The sequence below is a fragment of the Coenobita brevimanus genome, chromosome 95 (assembly GCF_032717465.1).
Source record: "Coenobita brevimanus isolate Jiangsu-jjx chromosome 95, ASM3271746v2, whole genome shotgun sequence".
Lineage (NCBI taxonomy): Eukaryota > Metazoa > Arthropoda > Malacostraca > Decapoda > Coenobitidae > Coenobita > Coenobita brevimanus.
Genome location: NC_137048.1, coordinates 3,273,453 through 3,290,495, shown reverse-complemented (window position 1 = coordinate 3,290,495; position 17,043 = coordinate 3,273,453).

Sequence of the window (17,043 nt, the reverse complement as noted above, 5' to 3'; positions counted from 1 at the left end):
GTTTAGACAACAGGGAACGGTGCCATACTCTGTCAAAAGCTTTAGAAATATCAAGGGTTACTGCATGAGTTTCTCCATGTAGGTCGATTGATTGATGGATGGTATGAGTTAGGAGATTGAGTATGTCAATGGTGGATCTTTCTTGGCGAAAACCATATTGTTTATCACTTATTAAGTTGTTGGATTCAAAATGTTTAACTATGTGCTTATTAATTAAAGTTCAAATACCTTACCAAGAGAAGAAGTGACAGCTATTGGTATGTAATAAGAGGGGTCAGAGGAACTTCCTGTCTTTGGAATTGGGTGGATATTGGCTTCTTTCCATGAATTAGGGAATGAAGAAGTACGTATGCGAACAGGGGCAAGTTCTGGGGAACACTTTTTCAAAATAATCGGCCAAATTCCATCTGGGCCTGGAGCTTCGTTGATAGGTAAATTGTCTAGGATGGATTTTACGTATCTTGTCTGTATTATAAGCGGAACAAATTCTGGAGAGTCAGGTTCTAGTACTGGGACATTCTGGCTGGCTTCCTCTATGATAGAATTTCTGGAAATGTACTGGCAAAGATATCTGCTTTCCCACGCGGGTCATATGTAATGTTGCCATCTGAAGATTTTAGTGGGGGAATGGATGATGACTTGTTAAAGTTGTTATTGAAAGAATTGAGAGTTGACCAGAATATTCTATTGTCATTAGGGTTGTTAAGTACTTTTGATTTTGATGGCCCTCAGTATAACCATCTTATCTGCATAGAGCCAGTAGATAATTATTGTTCCCACCTACAAAAGAATAAATACACAAAATGGTCAATTGCTGAAGATTTATTGAGACTAAATTAAACAATTACATATTCTCAATATATATATATATATATATATATATATATATATATATATATATATATATATATATATATATATATATATATATATTGTGGTATTCATACATATTCAGCTTTTTTAATAAAGTTAATGAGCGTTGACAGTCGAGACAACGTTATCTTACTTTACTGTATTCAGTTGTTTTCAAATTGCAGTTGTTCTTACATTTTGAAAAATCAAAAATTTTCTCAAACATGATGATACAATGACGTTTGGAACTAAAATATTATATTAAATGTCAGTGCCAAGGAAAATTTATGGAAAATAGAAAATAATATTAAATATCATCCCACACATTATATGAAACGTTCTTGATGTTTCATGAGCTTGAAGCTACAGTGTTCCGTCAGATGACCAGTGGTGTCAGAAAAGGTTTGAAGCCATAGTCTACCCAGTATTGCAGCGGATGGTGGCCAGGGCTTGGCCTAAACGACTCGCTGAGAAGAGAAAGAGATTATTATTTATACAGCTTGTAACTGCTGGTAAGGAATACTATGTAAGCAGGTTTCACCATAAACAATCCTTCTCATTGTAGACCATATTGTAGTCATCTTCACATTAATAATGCTTACTACCAAAATTCATCATACTGTACAAGGCAAATTTACCTGTTCAATATAACTATTTACGAAACGTTTTACAATGCTCTCATGCAAAAATTAAAAAAAAAAAAAAGATGAACAAAAGGCTAAGATACGAGCGGCAGTACATTACATTATTGCCTAGAAATGAATATCTGATTCTAGCTCAGCAATGTACGTGGACTTTTTCCCTAAGGAAGGACGTTGCAAATGATCATAGAAACAGACAATATGAAAAATTACATTCAGGTAATAATGATTTTTTTTTCCGACTCTGGGCATAAGCTTCACAGCCTGTTACCAAGGCCCGGTAGTCCTCCTATGTCCATACACCTCCACATGTCACAACTTCGGCGCTAACACCCACCGTCCATACTGAATAAATGTTAGGGCTGTCTCATACAGGCCTGGTGTATTGGCATTAGCGGGGGTATTTTTACGACATGTCGGCGGGTCATCTAGTAGATCAGTAAAGTCTGCTTTAATGAGACTCAATCCTTAAACTGTTCCCTGCCTCAGCCGGGATTGGAACCTGGGTCCAATAGGACTGCAGGCCAACTCTCTACTGATTCGGCCACCTCCTCTCCCGAATGTAGTGGATGACAGCTGCCTACTGACTTACCATCCACTCATATGCTGCTCCGTCGTAAGTGCCTCAGTAAAAAAAAAAAAAAAAAAAAAAAAAAAAAAAAAAAAAACGATAGCCCACTTGCTGACCCTTTCACACTTTACATTAAGCAAGCTTTTCATAACAGGCTTGTCCGCCAACACACAGTTCATCAGTGCCCGACACATATCACTCCACTAACTGATCGTTGCATTATTGGAGTATCTTTCCATTACAAATGTCGTTCTAATCACCACCCTTTAGCACATATAAGTCTAAGAAATTTCCTGCTCACATGTACTCGAGATGCCCCATGGCTTCTTAATTACTTCCTTTTCTTCTTCTTCTTTTTCTTCTTCTTCTTCTTCTTTTGCTGTTCCATATACCATTCTTGCCTTCAAATTCTCCGTTGATCACATTATCTATCTATCTACTGCCAGACGCCTCAATTCCGTTTGGGGTGGCCACAAACAAATCGCCTCCAAGTCGCCCTGTCGCCCGCCATTTCACTGCCCTGCTCCCAACTCACACCCCCCTCTCTCATATACCTCTCCACCCCATCCCTCCATCTCATCCTTGGCCTCCCCCTCCCTCTTCCCCCCTCTACCTCACTCACATACACTCTCTTCGTCAGTCTTTCACCCTCCATCCTCTCCGCATGGCCAAACCACCTCAGTGTGTTCCTCATACCGCTTCCTATCACATCCACATCCACACCACAACGCTCCTTTATATCCTCATTCGTCAGCCTGTCTCTCCATGTGACTCCACAGGCTCCTCTTAAATAACTCATTTCCACTGCTCTCACTCTTGACTTGTGTCTTTCCAACAACGTCCAAGCTTCACTTCCATACGTTAGAGTTGGTATCGCAGTACTGTCATGTAGTAACTTTTTCACTTCCATGTTCACTTCCCTGTTCCTTATCACTACTTTCAAAGATCCAGCAACCTTTCTTCCCTGCTGTACCCTTTCAAGCACTTCACCCTCCAAACCTCCATCTTACTCCTCACACTACCCAAGTACTTAAACGTACTCACATTTTCCAATTCCTCACCATCCAACCTCGCTGTACATTCACTGACTTCACCTCTCTCAAAGACCATCACTTTACTCTTCCCTACATTCACCTTTAGATTCCGTTTCTTACACACTCTCCTAAACTCATCCACCAAGTCTTGCAGCTCCCCTTCGTCTTCACTCAACAACACAGTATCATCTGCAAACAACAGTACAGGGAGTTTCCAAACACTATCCTCTCTCACCAGGGCCACTCCAACATCCGCTACCCTACCTTGTACCTCTTTTATTACCCCATCCATTTTCAGATTGAACAACCATGGAGACATGACACATCCCTGTTTCAACCCAACTTTCAAAGAGAAAAATTCACTTAGTTCACCATCCATCTCTCACTCTCCTGAAAATCCCACCAATTCCTCAACACAACTCTGTCCTGTCCATATTGACTGGCTGTCATCAGTTTTCGTTCCTTTGTTTTCATCCCAAACAGTATCAACTTTGCAGTTCCCTGTTTCCACTCATTCACATATTCGTAAAATTCATCTCTTATTATATGTAGAACACTTTCCTTTGCACATATTCATTCCATTATCCAGACTTACTTCTGCCCAGCACCGCTAGATATCCCTTCTCCTTTCTCTACCCATTTCATTCAAACCAGTAACTTGCGTTTTCATTCATTAACACAACACCTATCTCACGCTTCTCACAGTCACCATTATATTTAATCACCCCAGATTGAGCCCTAGAGAAGCTGTCTGACTCCCTCTTCAGAGAGGGATGATTTCTGGTCGAGCTTTTCCGACATGTACTGCCTCTATGAAGGAAAGATTCATGGATAATATTATTTTCATCATTCCCCGCATCACCCTATACTGTGGGTTTTTAGCTTCATTTGGGGGGTCTGAGTAAGTCATTTCGGTGTTGTCGCCATGTTTTGAGGTATTTTTCATATAGCTTTGTAACTGGAAGGAGGGTTTTGTTTTGTTTACGATGTGCTTACATATATATATATATATATATATATATATATATATATATATATATATATATATATATATATACAGTATATATATATTTAAAATTTTATATTGATTCAAATACTAAATTAGTACCGGTATATAATAAGGTCGTTCATAATTATAATACTTCAGTCATGCTGACAATCTCTCTCTCTCTCTCTCTCTCTCTCAAATTTGCCGGTTGATGGCAAATGATGGGCCAAGAATTCGTGATGCATGATGATTATCAGAGTTTTTCGATTCTTATATATATATATATGTGTGTGTGTGTGTGTGTGTGTGTGTGTGTGTGTGTGTGTGTGTGTGTGTGTGTGTGTGTGCGCGCACACCACCATCATGATCACCAGCCACTGCAAATCCATTGCTGAACAAACACCTCCTCCATCCTTCACGAATTCCTTGACTGAGCCAATCTCTGCCACGTTTTGCCTGCAAACTTTTCTGTCTCATATCTCCATCTCCTGTCTGGTCTTTTTCTGCCGGGCTTGCGATCTCTTGAAGCCCAGTCAGTCAGCCTCTTGCTCCATCGATTATCTCTTATCCTTACTACATGACCTGCCCACCTCCATTTTTGTGCTTTTAAAATATCTATGATGTCTTTAATTTTAAGCTGCTCTTTCATTCAAGTTGAGCTTTTCCTGTCTTTTCAAAGTATTCTCGATATTGACCTTTCCATTGCTCTTTGAGAACTGATTTGTCGTCTTCCGTCGATTGTATCAGTTTCTATAAATCCTACGTTATAACTGGAATTATACAGTCCTTATATACTTTTCGTTTCATACATATTTGCAAGCTACTTTTCATCATGTCTTTCTGTTTACCGAAAGCTTTCCAACCAATCGTAATACGTCCTTTTATTTCGCTATCATTGCCTTTCGTTAGTTTAGTATTTTCCTGAAGTAATTGTACTTCTCGACCTCTTCGGGAATTTCTTCTCTTATATTGATGACGCTCTTTGGTGTATTTGGATTTAACATTATATTTGAGAGAGAGAGAGAGAGAGAGAGAGAGAGAGAGAGAGAGAGAGAGAGAGAGAGAGAGAGAGAGAGAATCGTGTGTGTGTGTCTGTGTGTGTGTGTGTGTGTAATTCACCGGGTCGGTCAGGATCACTTGATGGTCGTGATCGTCAGCTTTTACCCTCCCGGAAGGGAGCTGAGAGCTCATATAGTCCGATCTAATGGCAAGGCTGTGACCTTCACACACGCACACACCCGTCCCCTTGCTCAAGGGAGACAGTAACCACCCACTTCGTCAGTGAAACTTTTTCGCAACCTGAGCGAGGCTCGAACTCCCGTCCACCAGTTGGCAAGCGAGAACGTTACCACTGCACCAGCGAGCGGTGTGTGTGTGTGTGTGTGTGTGTGTGTGTGTGTGTGTGTGTGTGTGTGTGTGTGTGTGTGAGTATAATCTGACACATTTGTCGCGACAGCGAGAGGTGGCGGAGAAGCTCATCCCACTCTCTTCCCACTGGAATGCCTGTGATTGGTGGATGGTGGGATGGGAGGTGCGTGAGTGAGGTTAGGAGTCCATTTGATGACCATTACAGGTGTACCGTCTAATCTGGAGAGACATCTTCACCTGTCTGGTGCTACTCTCTCTCTCTCTCTCTCTCTCTCTCTCTCTCTCTTTTTGTATGTATATATGTACTTTTTTTTTTTCTTAAAGTTTGTTGTGGTGTGTTTCCATTATATTTTCTAATCTATTTTTCCATGGCATTGAAATACAAAGGAAAATATTATATTTATCGAGCTGTACTTATACTAATCAGTATCCCTTTATAAGGCTCATCAAGTCATCCGTAATTCATCGTCGTACTTAATAACCTTAAATGTACTGTACCAGCCTTCCCCCTTCAACCTCTCTCTCTCTCTCTCTCTCTCTCTCTCTCTCTCTCTCTCAAGCGAGGGAGCGAGCGAGCGAAAAAAGGAAACAGGAGGAAAGGATATGATGTAGAGATACAGTAAGTCTCATAATACATAGGGAAGAGAGAAGTTAAAATGAAAGGCAGCCAAGAGTGTGTGTGACCTGTGGAGAGAGGCTAATTCTTAAGGGACAATATAATCTGGTGTGTGTGTGTGTGTGTGTGTGTGTGTATGTGTGTGTGTGTGTGTGTGTGTGTGTGTGTGTGTGTGTGTGTGTGTGTGTGTGTGTGTGTGTGTGTGTGTGCGCACGCGCTCCTTTCTCTCTATCATACTGCAGGACTCGTACACTTTGTTCCACGTCATTAAAGTCATTACCGATATATGCAATCCCTCCACTTCCGCTGTTCTTCTACTACCCCATTTTTATTTTCCTTCAGCTTTTCGCCCCTATCAGTGTCTCTTAAACGTAGCGTACCAGCGTACAGTGCCTCATTCCTTTTGTCCCGTCCTCTTCCAGGACTCTTTCTTTCTTTCTCTCTCTCTCTCTCTCTCTCTCTCTCTCTCTCTCTCTCTCTCTATGTATGAATGTATGTATGTATGTACTTTTTTCTTACATTTTGTTGTGGTGTGTTTCGAAAAGATGGCATGTTCATACCAAGCCAGTTTATATATAGGCCGTGTCTCCCATGTGACCTTACCTGGTGACCCCCCCCTCTGTGTGTGTGTGTGTGTGTGTGTGTGTGTGTGTGTGTGTGTAAAAATATTTGTCTGAATACATGCATGTACGCCCTCCGGAGCGACAGAGTAGGGGAGGGATGAAAGGGGCTTAGGAGTGACAAGTATGTCCCGGGGGACCTGATCTTGTCATTATCACTCCCTCAAAGCACACGTGTCTCTGTGTCTTTATTCTGCTCTCTCTTTCTCTCTCTCTCTCTCTCTCTCTCCCCCTTCCTGATTTTGGCTTATGATGAGTACTATACTGTCCTTTCTAATATTTTACTCCGTATATATTTTTACTAGTGTTTCATATTCTAGAATATCACCATGCACACCTGTGTGTATTGTAATGTACCATAGGTAATATTCTATGTACGCATATTAACTGTTGTAACCAATAAATATAGCTTCGAACAATGGCGATCAATTTGGTGAAGGTATTAGAGGGAAGTATAAGCACTGTCACACCATCCCATTCTGTTCATCTCCGTAGACCAATCAGGGACGAGAGAAGGAAAGCCTTTTCCTCACTCCTCCCTGAGGGAGACGCTTCTCCGCCACCTCTCGCTGTCGCGAGTAGGATACTTTCTGCTAATACGTCATTCTCAGGTATTGTACAGCGCCTTATCTCGGTCCAGGTATACGTGATAAGTCTAACGAACATCAACACCACATAGCTTCCTCTTTTTGAAGCTGTCTCTTGTACATCCATTCATTCCTGCTGTTATCCAGCATCTCATTCACTCCTCCTGCTATCCGGCATTCCATTCATTCCTCCTGCCATCCTGCCCTCCATTCCTTTTTCTCCTATCCTGTGTTCTATTCCTTCTTGCTGCTATCCGGCGTTCCATTCGTTCCTGCTTGTATCCAGTGTTTCATGTACTCTAATTCTCCCTAGCTTTTACTATCCTGCCCTTTTGCACCCATATCACCTCCTCGTTTGTTGATATGCATGACCTAAGTTTCGTTCCACTGTCAATTGGCACCAGTTACAGTTAAAAGCTTTTCAGAATTGTTGCTCAAAATCTTTCACATCACAACAGCTAGATGTTCTCATTTAAACAGGCTAAGCAAGACTGGCGAATCAACAAACAACACACGGTCTGAGACATCAAACAATTCAGAAATTAGCCTAAAAAGTTACATTTTCTTATATTGTGAAAATAATATTGGTAATAAAGCTTGCTAAATTCGAGTATAACGTAGCTATCATTTACAACTTTCTAGTGGTGTTGACAGCCTTACAGTGAAAAAAATAAAACAATGAAACGTCTGTTAACGAAGGGTGATGACTTACATGGGACGCAGCACCTGCAGAACAGCTCATTACTGCAGCCGCACCGGAACTTAGTATAGCCTTGCCTGCAGCTTGCACACAGATTCACGCAATACCCCCCTAAATTGCTGCAGCTTTGTAGTGCGGCACATGGTCTACAGCATCTGAGGACAATATTACTGTTGAAGACCGTATGATATATTCATAGATCTTTACATTTCTTCTTACATTAAACTCGAACTACAAATGTCTCATTCCAAATAGTGTCCACTGCAGGATCAAACCTTCGCGAACAGATGGTAGTAGCATCAATTAACTCTCCCCTATGCTGGGGAAGTGCGATTGGAGAAAGATTATCTGTAATGCGTGATAAACGAGAAAATGGAGGTGTTGTACTGACTCAGTAAAAGTATACAGTATATACTGTACATATCACCAGACATCATGTTAGTATGACAGTCTCGCACATGATTTAGAATAAGTTACAATAATAACTATGATTTTTTTTTTTTTTTACCGATTCTACATACTGTCCGGTAGAACTGGTGATATGTATCCTTTAATGCGCCCAACATGAACCAGGCTTACTCTATGTACCGAGTTATAAACTATATCACAAAGAGCTGCCATTCTGTTTGTTTAAATATTACTGTTCAGAATGATCCTCACGCCATATATATAGTTTTCATTTACATTTGTGCATATTTAATGTTTCTTTATCCCCGTTCTTGTAATATTGACAACTGTCTGAGAGAAATATACTGTAAGTGGTGACTGATTAGTTACGTGCAGCCAAAGGCAGGGCAGTTGTTGATGTAGTCAGCATACTCAGATGAAAAGCAAGTCCTTCTGCAACGACCAAGAACCGAACGGCATCTGGAGGACGTCCACGCACTGTCACAATCTGTAATACAACACTTTATGGAATAGTTACAGAAAAAATCAATTCAATTATCATCAAATAGCTCGGGTAAAATTATGTAGCCTGCTCTAGATAATCAGAGGCCAGTCTTTCTGTCAAGCACAGACTTCCACTGACTGAAACACAAAACTTACATGTCTAATTCGTAAACATATGAGTATATATTAAAAAGGCCCTTGGCCTAGATTACCATGTTATGTCCACGTGTTTGAGTGGATTATTAACCGCCCTCATAAATAAATATGACGATTAGTATTAGTATATAATTGTTTATTATTTTTATTATTATTATTGCTATACGGTAATTATTATTGTTACTATTATTTATTATTATTATTATTATTATGATTATTATTATTATTATTATTATTATTATTATCATTATTTATTATTATTATTATTATTAATATTATTATTATTATTATTATCATTATTATTATTATTATTAATCATCCATCCATCCATCATCCAATTCTATGTTGCCCCATGAGAAGCGCAGGGGCCCGGATTTAGACAAGTTGGTCCTGACATTTAAGATGAGAGTGACCAGCTTCACTCATCTCTGTGTGGAATCAGTGGCGTAGCCACTGAGGGGGCAGGAGGGGCAATTTGTCCCCCCTGGAAAAATTTTGGGGAAATGCTGAAAGGGCTTTTTGGCATAGTTCTTGTATGACAATACAGTTTTCCTGATTTTACCTCTTGTATATTGAACAATATTATCCATTTTCAAAAATATTTATTTGGGAGCAATAATTTCCTTTGAAAATGAAAGCTAAACTAAATATTATAAAACCCTTGAGAAAAAATGACCAGTTATAACTTAACAATTTCCCAGATCACCTTAAATTATGTGGTTAATATTAGAGCTCTAATGACGTTTTGCACTTGAATCCTGATGAGGTGTAAAAATGGCCTTCCAGTCCCCTCAGCCACATCCTCTCACCCTGTAGCCACTTGCAAACAAACACTGCACAATTATTGTTACAAACAACTGAAACAAGCAGAATATTTGAAGACTGCATGAAGCCATTTTGATCACATCAGACAACATTTTAGAAGGTAAGCAGATATAAGTATGTGTGGCAGGGGACTCGTTTGACTGGGGGAGAGGAGGACGTAACCCCCCCCCCCCCTCACACTTCTTGGAGCCTGGGGACAAAGTATCTTTTGTCCTTCCCACTTCTCTGGATGAAAACTTTCAGGATGAATAGCCTTAAGCCGTTTTTCTTTTTTTCCTTTAATGGAAAAAGCCTTTCTATACCGTACAGTACAGTTCAGGTGATACGAAAATCATTCTCTGCTGAGCGAAGCAGGTCGAGTAGGTCACCTGAGTCAAGGATTAAGAGAGGTTAATCCCACCAGATGTATTTACTAAGGTCAGTCTTGACGTATGCACCACCACTGATGCCTGAGCCAATGAGATATCAAACTAAAAGACGAAGTAGTGGAAAACAGAATTTCTATTCGTTACCGCCACATCAGTAGTACAAAACAGAATACCAGACTAGGGGTGGTTGCGGCAGCGAATTTTAATTAACGCATATTATGAGCTAAGTGGAGAGAGAGAGAGAGAGAGAGAGAGAGAGAGAGAGAGAGAGAGAGAGAGAGAGAGAGAGAGAAATACAAAACCGCAAAGGAAAATAGAAAAAAAAGTGATAGTATCACGAATGTGGGAAAGTGTGTGAGTTTGGGTCACTCACGCCAGATCTCGAGTTTTCATTGGTCCATCCATTCCACCATTTTTCTTCCAGCAGCCAATCAAAATACAGGGTTTATTTTCGAATATAAACAGATAGTATGGACGCCATTGCCTCCCGTATGGTAGGTGCTGTGCCGATGTATGGTATATTTCGTCATAGTATAGTAGGTTATTACACAAAATAGCTGTACTTTCTTATATGTACAAAGAGATAATGACAGCAGGTGAATGATGCGCTAAGAATACGACAGTAATGACGTAAATTTATTTCTGATGACAAAGCATCAAATCTAGGAAAATTTGTGGTGACAGATATTTTGGGGAAATATTCCAAGTGTTTGCCTCCCTCCCCCGGGCAAAAATCCTTGATACACCACTGAGTGGCATTCCGTGAGCAATAAACCCCAACCATCCCTTGGATATAAACCGGCACTGGCTCAGTTCGATTTTTTTTTAATGCAAGGAAGAAGGCACCAAAGGCTGAGCCAGCAAAACAGTTCCTTCCAAGAAAAAAAAAATACAAAAGTGAGCCAAATTTAAGATCCGTTCATTTCGAGATGACTGGACAATTGCATTTGAAAGACTGGAGTCCATAGGAAGTAGGAAATACAGACAGAGGGAGACAGTTCCAGAGTTGACCTGTTGCATAAATGAAGGACTGGGAGTAACGGTTAACTCTTGCATTAGAGAGCTGAACAGAAAAGGGATGAGAGTTTGTTGCTAGACGGGTGCTGCACACTCGTCTCAGAGGTGGAGAGATGTAAGCAGACAGTTCAGAGGACCGGTGACCATTAAAGTAGCGATAGAAAAGAGATAAAGAGGTAGCAGTGCGGCGAAGAGACAGAGGTTGAAGGGAGCCAGTAAGAGGAGGAGAGATGATGAGACGAAAAGCCTTTGACTCCACCCTATTGAGAAGAGCTATATGCGGGGAGCCTCCCCACACATGAGAGTTGTACTTTAAACAGGGGCGAATAAAACCCGTGTATAGAGTCAACAGCTGTGCAAGGGTAAAGAAGGCACGGAGTCGGCTTAGCACATCTAATCTCTTGGAAGCAGATTTTACAGGAGATGCAATATGATCTTTCCAAGATAAGTCCCGAGTGAATGAAACCCTAAGCAAGTTCAAGGATGACGCAGGATTAAGCTGGATACTATTAAACATTAGTGGGTACTCCTGTGGAAGATTTTGACGGATTGATAGGTGTCAAAACTGAGTCTTTGATGCATTAAAAACAATAAGATTATTTTTACCCCGGTCCCCCCTGTGGAGGGAGGGGATGGGGGAAACAATCTGGCAGCACTATGGGATGGTACTACTACTCTGCGGCCATGTTGTGTTAGGAAGAATACTGTCACCGTATTCCCTGCGTATCGTAAAAAGCTACTAGAAGGGGCAGGGTGAAGGGACTAGGGACCCCCTCCTCTGTTTTTTAATTCCTAAAATGAGACAGGCCAGAGAACGGGATGGGGGTTTGAGTTATCCCCGTACGCTGAAGATTGGGTCTATGAATGTGCGTGGATGTAGTACGATTGAGGCTAAAAGGGAGGAGATTGGGAGAATGTTTGTGAGAAGAAAGTTGGATGTATTAGCTTTGAGTGAAATTAAGATGAAAGGGAAAGGTGAGTCTAAGTATGGAAGTGTGAATGGAAGATTGTCAGGTGTGGCCTTGTTAGTGAGTCCAGAAGTACAGCCGTGTATGATTTAATGAAATGTGTCATCTAGACTGATGTGGGTGAAAGCGAAATTTGAACGTTAGTTGTGGGTGTCTGTGAGTGCATATGGGCCGGGTAGTGAAAGGGATGAAGAAGAGAGGGAGTCTTTCTGGAATGATGTTGATGAGTGTCTGCAGAGTTTTGGAGCGAATGTGAATGTGGTAATGATGGGAGATCTGAATGCTAGAGTGGGAAATGATGCAGTTGAAAGTGTAGTTGGTATGCATGGTGTGCCTGGCAGAAATGAAAATGGGGAACGAATGATAGGGATGTGCATTGAGCGAGAGACGGTGATCGGAAATACCTTGTTTCAGAAGAAAGATATTTATAAGTATACATGGGTGAGACAGGAGGGTGAAAGGGTTGTTGATAGAGCGTTGATGGACTATGTGGTTGTATCCAGGAATGTAACAGGAATATTGTTGGATGTGAGAGTTCTGAGAGGGGAGGGTGGAGGTATGTCTGACGACTACCTGGTGGAGGGAAAGTTAAGAGTAGGTAAGAGATGGGTGAGAGCTAGAAGAGTTAAGGTGTGACAGGAAGGTTTTGAAAGTGAGTGAGTTGGATAAAAGAAAGAGAATGATAGAGTTTTAGGAGAAATTGAAAGATGGGTGGAATGCAATGAATGATCAGGAAAATGGCAGTGTGGAGGAGGATTGGCAGTTGTTTAAGAGTGCTGTGGTGGGACATGCGGAAGAGGTGTATGATGTGAGACGAGTGAGTGGTGGTGTAAGAAAAGGAAGTGAATGGTGGTGTTAGGACGTAATTATGGCTGTGGCTGAGGTGAGATGTGCATATGAAGTGTGGCGCAGAGGAAGGATGAGGTGTCATATGAGAGGTATAAGGAAAAAGAGGAACAGGGAGAGAAAAGCTGTGCGTGATGCTAAAGTGGCAGCAGATGTTTGGTGGAGTAGGCGGTTGACTGAGAATTTTCAACAAAATAAAAAAAATGAGAGGAATATGAGGGAGGGGGGAGTGAGTTGGGGGGAGAGCAGTCAAATGGTGGGTGACAGAGCGACTTGGAGGCGTTTTGTCTGCGGCCACCCTTTGTGGGATTAGGGTGTCGGGCTATAGATAGATAGATAGCTAATGATCCTAAAGTTGAAGACACAGTAGACAGACCTTTACAGAGGCAGGCAAGTTAGAGTGGCCTTGATCAACTGTTTAATTGGGTCCAGTCATGGCAGATGGATTTTATTACTATAGTCTGTTTCATTGACCTGTGCACCTGAGATGTATAGGGCAAGTAGGGTGTGTTTGATTCGAGGCTGCTGATTGGCCCCCGATGATGTCACTGAAGTAAATGCAGGCACGTATTGTAGTGCAACATGCGGACGAAGGTGTACACCGTGGGGTGGATATTATAGTGCAACATGCGGACGAAGGTGTACACCGTGGGGTGGATATTATAGTGCAACATGCGGACGTAGGTGTACACCGTGGGGTGGATATTATAGTGCAACATGCGGACGTAGGTGTACACCGTGGGTTGATGCAGCGCAACATGAGAACGTGGGTGTACATGGTAGGTGGATAATTTACTTCAAACGTCATTCATAGTTTTATAAAACTTTATCAACTTTAATTTTCTTTGATAACAGTAAACTTTTAAAGTTAATATTGACCATTTTAGCTTTGGAAATTATTTCATATTTAAACTGGCTGCTTATATTGCAGGCAATTTAAGAACATAAATATATATGTGTTAAAACTAGAAGAGCTGTTGATTTACATCATCGGCGGCCAATCTGCAGCCGCGAATCAAACACACCCTACTCGCCCCATACATCTCAGCTGCACAGGTCAATCAAATAGGGAATAGTCAATACAAAGTGCAGAACATTAGAAATAGAAATAAAAAAGCCAGTTACGCTTTGAACAATATTTAACTAGATTATGTCAGTCATGTAAAATACTTGGGGATTAAAGTAACAAGCAATCTTGAACCAAGCAAGCAGTGTAAGGAGACTGCTCAGAAAGCCAGTAAACTAATCGGATTCATCGGTAGGGTATTCGAATACAAATCAGAAATATCATCCTCACTTTGTATATATCGCTATTTCGGCCGCACTTTCAGTAATGTGTCCAGTTCTGGACGCCCTATCACAAAAAGATACAAATTTGAAACAGTACAACGAAGGGTGACAAAGGTGATACTTAGACAGAGTAATAAACCATACAAGATACGGTTAGAAGCCCTGAATTTCTTTACCTTAATAAAATGCAGGTTATGGGGGGGGGGGTTGTATAATTCAAGTATTCAAAATATTCAAAGGACATAATAATATGACTATCGATGAATGCTTCACGCTTGATTGTCTGAACTGTGCTAGAAGTAATGGGCATAAAATTTTCGGCAAACGATTCCACTCACATGAGGCTAAGTATTTCTTCTTTAACAGAGTTGAGAAAAAAAAAAAAGGAACAAATTGCCCTTCAGTGTTTTAGAATTTGACATGGTACTAATCTTTAAAGGTCGCTTGGATATGTACATGTCTGCTAACCCCCGTTTAAGTATATTCACACCTGAATAATATATTTCTGTAGTGGATGAAAGTTTTTTTTTCCTTTTTTTCATAGTCTGGATGATACAACCCTCAGAACAACATCGATCAGTACTGTTGACTTTATGTCATTTTAATTTTCAGGTAGAGAGTGTAGAATAAGATTTTCTTTCCCCTTTCCCTGTGAAATTTCTATGGTGTATGGTGGTCCTTCTCACTGTTTTCTGCCAGCTTCAGCTAGAGGGTTTCATGGGTGGAGGGGAGCCATTCTGCTTTTCTATTCTTGTCTCTACCTGATAAAATAATTTTGAGTTATAGACTTCCCTAAGCCAAGTAGTCACGAAGGACCAATAGGTTTGTTGTTGTTTGCCCTCCTTTGTATTTTGCATCTCTATTAAAGGTGCCTGTGATGGGTGAATGTCGGGAGGGGAGCTTGCACTGCATTGCCAGGCTTCTGAAATGTGCATGTCGGTGTTTCTTCATTCCTAGCGTTGAAATGTCTAGAAGTGGGATGTTGCTGAAAAGGGCTTGGTAAAGTTTTGGGGGTGATGATTTCATATGCCTAGTTGTGGGGCACTGTCATTCAGTGACAGGATGTTCTGTGTTAGCACAATCTGGCGTGTAGAGCTGTGTGTCTCTCATATCAAGATAATGTTTAACAGGGAGGAATTAATTTCAAAGCGTAAGTGAACAGTGAAAGTGATTTTGGTTCACCCATGCCTTCTGTGTGTTAAGGTAGTACTGTTGCAATTTATAAGCTACGTTTGTGCTATGATATATGTTGAAGTTATAGTTGTGTCATATACATATGTGGCAGTATTTCTGGGCAATTTTGTTAAGGGAATACCGTGAATGTATAGGCTGAAATGTGCAGCTGAAAAGACAGAAATCTGAGGAACGTTGTTAGGGAAGTTTCGTACTCTAGAGTGTAACATGTGCTTATCTATCACATAAACAGGTGACTAACTAGCGTTCAGTATTGCTTTCCATGTATGGGTCGTAGTTTTTGGTGAGTATTTTTCGCTTATGGATGGCATGCCTACTGTTGTAACAAATATAAGTTTTGCATGTATTACGGGGTGTGTGCTGTCAGATGTGCGTTGCCTGAGATTGGTAATGCAGGTGTTTGTGGAGTGGAGTGCTTTAATGCCGTGTAGTAAGGAAGCAAATTGGACATGAGGTGTAACTTTCTCAAGATTCAGGCCTTAAGGTACTGCATACTGGATTGCGGGATATGTAGTGGACCGTGCCTGTACGAAGTCAATTGTGTTGGATGTTAGTTTAGTTCAAGTACAGTGATGATTCCTCAGTGCTTCCAAATGCTGGGATTACTACGATGTACGCAAACGTAGTTGCTTTTGAGGCCTTAGATGCCGTATGGTCCTAAATATTCCAGGTGAATGTTGCTGACATCATCCACGTCTCTGCTTGAGGTCTTTATTTTCTTGATAGAGTTATTTGTCTGTTCTGGAGTGGAGGTGTTTACGTTGTGGTCGAATGGGAGGACTGCTGATGCAAGGAAGAATTTTTTCCTCATGCGATACGTTTTTGTGTAAGGTAACATACGTTTGTGTAGTGATCCAGTTTTTCTATGAAAGAAGGGATGAGCTGGATGTTGCAGATGATGGCAGTGGGTTCTTGAAGATGTTTTTCTGTAATTCAGTGATGCTGCTCAGTGTCTTGTACATCCAAGAGTTATCCGTGGAGCGGCTGAGTGCTTTTGCAAAGGCTACACTAGTTTTCTGTTTTCTTCGTGTTAGCTCTATTGTCAATTTCTTTGTTTAATTGTTTGAATCTTATGATGGTGTTTTGTGTGTTCTTGAGGTAGGATCTGTGATCATGTCATTCGCGTTGTCACAATGTCTCTGTCGGTGTTGGTGATGGGTGTGTTGATTAGTAAACATAAGTATTGCTCTGTTTCTTCAATGAATTTTGTCCAGTCTGCTTTGTTGTGCTTTCTGTAAATAATACATGATCCCTCTGGTTTTCAGAGAAATCTTGTGATGATACTGACAGCGAGGTGATCTCAAGGGAGTTTGGGTTCCATCCGCAGAGTGGTGGTGTGTAAAAGTGTGGGCGGGCAAAATAAGACATCTGGAAAGAGGAGGGAGCAAAGTTTTTGGTGTGGGATGTAGGTGTATTGTGAGGTGTCATTGAGAAAAAAGCGCCATCTCTGGTCTCCCAGCTGGTGAGAGGGATGTGGAGGACAAGGATGATGTGTGAAATTAGAGGTTCCG